Source organism: Cryptomeria japonica, chromosome 3, assembly GCF_030272615.1.
Source record: "Cryptomeria japonica chromosome 3, Sugi_1.0, whole genome shotgun sequence".
In the NCBI taxonomy this organism is placed as follows: Eukaryota; Viridiplantae; Streptophyta; class Pinopsida; order Cupressales; family Cupressaceae; genus Cryptomeria; species Cryptomeria japonica.
This window is the reverse complement of record NC_081407.1, coordinates 137110431-137113546: the sequence shown is the minus strand read 5'-3', so window position 1 is coordinate 137113546 and position 3116 is coordinate 137110431.

Below are 3116 nucleotides of genomic sequence, written 5' to 3'. Positions count from 1 at the left end.
TTTATTAGATGCAGATAGGGCACATATTGATTTGTGCGGTTTTGGACACCTTCTTTAGATGCCAGATATCTGTGTAAATCATGGGATGTTGACCGTATTAGCAGAGCGGTTTCATTTAGAGCATAATACCTTCCATTTACCTATAGGAGAGATGACTATCACACCTGAGGATGTCTACTAGATTCTTAGGATTCCATTCATTAGTGATAAGGCCGATTATGATTTTGCACAACAGTCGGGTATCTTAGCTTTGAGATGGATATTCCATGATGAGATGATCCTTAAGCGGGCCATCACATGGGATGTTCTGATGACTAGGTATAGTGAGTAGTTTCTGCTAGCATGCGTGTTAGCAGGTATCATTGGGTGTTTTGTTATGCCAGACTGGGGACATCAGGGTTTTCTGTGTGGCTGGGCTAGGATGCTCAAGAGACTATTGACTCATCCTGAGAGATTAGGGTGGGGATCTTGTTTGTTAGCCCATATGTATCATGAGATGCATGAGGTTGCATATAGGGATGGGAAGATCATGGCAGCAAGAGTCTTAGTTTTGTAGATATGGGCATGGGAGCACATCCTAGTATGCAAACTGATAGTAGATGATACTAGAGAGCCACACCAGCCTATTGTATATTGTTATTTAGGTTATGTCACTCAGCTCCATCTGGGCAAGACAGATTATTGGAGGAGACAACTCAATGATTTGATCATGGTAGTATAGAGACCATATAGGGGTCTAGAGCTATGGGATGAATGGAGAGGGTAGAGGAAGGATATGTTTATGAATCATCCTCTTATTGGCAAGGCGATGTCCATCATTGAGTAGTTTGTAGTTTCTAGGGTTATGAGGCAGTATGGCAGAGCACAAGGTATGTCGTAGGAGTTTATATCCTATGCCCGATATGGAGATGAGGAGAGATGCGGATGGGCTCCACAGTTATCCTATAGGGTGAGCATGCAGGAGTTAGTCAGTGTACAATGATAGTGATGGGATTATTTGGAGGATGTTGCAGATGCGAGGGTATTGCCCCAGTATAGGGATTGGTTCCAGAGACATCCATTTCCTAGATTCACAGATCTTGCAGAGCATGCACCTCTCATAGAGGAGGTTGAGGATGAGGCCCCAACATAGGCACAGGTACTGGGTTAGGTACAAGGATGAGGACAGGTGTAGGGTCAGAGAGCAGATACGCCTAGGTGAGCAGGAGGTGATCCTGGGGCTAGTAGCAGTAGGATACCAACCGGAGTGAGATAGTGATAGCAACAAAGAGGGGAGGGTGGGTCTCTAGGGGCTATTGGGGTTGAGGCTAGCGGTGTTAGGGCAGAAGAGGGTGGAGGAGAGGAGGAGAAAGTAGCTCCTAGGTAGGTGAGACAATGGAGAGATGAGCAAGGAGGCAGAGAGGGAGGCAAAGATCATGTGAGAGAGCAGGGTGCAGTGGATGAAACACGGTCTGTGAGGGATAGATTGGTAGGTTTGCAGTCATAGTTGACAGTGGTGTAGACACAGCTTGCTGAGGTTCAAGCAAAGTGTGATCAACAACTTACTGAGGTCAAAGCAGAGCAAGATACTCTCCAGTGAGAGGTTTTGCATCAGATGAGTTGGGCAACCTATTATGCTGCCACGTATAGTGTAGCAGTCTCAGTGGCACACTAGGTTGTTCCATATTCATAGTATATGGCTCGATCGGAGGGAGCTAGGGTACCCCGATAGGACACTGATCAGCTAGTACCACCTCCTCTAGCTGGCAATGAGAGAGAGGCAGAGAGCTAGCTGTGTTATATCTTCTAGATTTTGTTATATATCCCATTTATTGTAGCCTATATGATTCTTGCTCCGATGAGACATTGTATTTGATAGTTGATATCATTTGTACTCTAGACACTGACATTATGATGATATATACGAGATCTTTATTTTATTTCATTATACGTGTGTTTATTGATTATGAGATGTCTTTATATATGATTTATTCTATATGTATGCATATTTTTTCAGTATGGATGTATGTAATGTAGATGAATATGGATGTTTATTTTCATTTCTTTTTCATATGCAAATAAATGATGAAAATGAGTAATGAGTAATGTAAATGTTTATTTTTCTTCATGCAATAATATGAATGCAAATAAGTAATAATGAAATGTATGGATTTATATAAGATGCTTATGTATGTAGGTAACATCTCAATACACAAGTACTTGATCGGATAAATAATATTATCCAAGAAATGATGATGCTTCAAACTCTCATTCAAAAGATAAAGAGATCATTGTTATTATACCAAAATCACTCAAAATGCATAAAATTTTAGAATGAATGCAACCTAAACCTAGTCACTAGATTTGGTATGCTTATTTTTCATCACTGAGCGCTTTACAAACACAACATGCAAAATAGAGTTCCTTTCTTTGCATATGCAATATTAATTATCTTTTCCTCAATGACCCTTTGTTTGTTCATATCCTTGGATAGATTATGCATGCATCTGGATTGCACATTAAAGAAATTCCCTCAATAGACAAAGAAATGGCTCCAACCTCTCTGTAGCATACAAATAAGTAGAGTCGAGGTATGTGTGGTGATTTCACCTTGATGTGAAGGCACTTATTATAGACACCCAGCTAATTAGATGTTTCTATATCATCGGATTCATTCCTACAAGCAGAAAACAAAGAAAAGTATTATGCCCCCAGTCCTTGCTCCTCTTAGTCAAGATAGACTTCCTTGAGTTACTCAGAGGGAATAATAAGTGAAAGCCAATGTAAAAGACAACACACAAAGAAAATTTCATGCATATCTTAAGCAGGTTAGTTATTGTTTTCAGTACTCTTGTTTTTCTTGTATGCTCAGTGATAAAACTCTATAGTAGTTAGGAGACAGGTGACTGACTCAAAGTGGATGACTAGGTACCACTGACTAAAAGATGACTTGGTTGATACTTCTTAAGACATGTAAATTGCTCAGTCAATTGCCCTAAGAATTAGGATGTTTGATTGGTTTCAAGCCATGAGGGTTCCAAAAGAGCCAGAATGTCATGCAAGTGACTAAAAGATATGTACAAGCGAAAGCAAAGATGCAGGAAAGCGGGAATGAAAATGGGAAATTCCAACGTTGC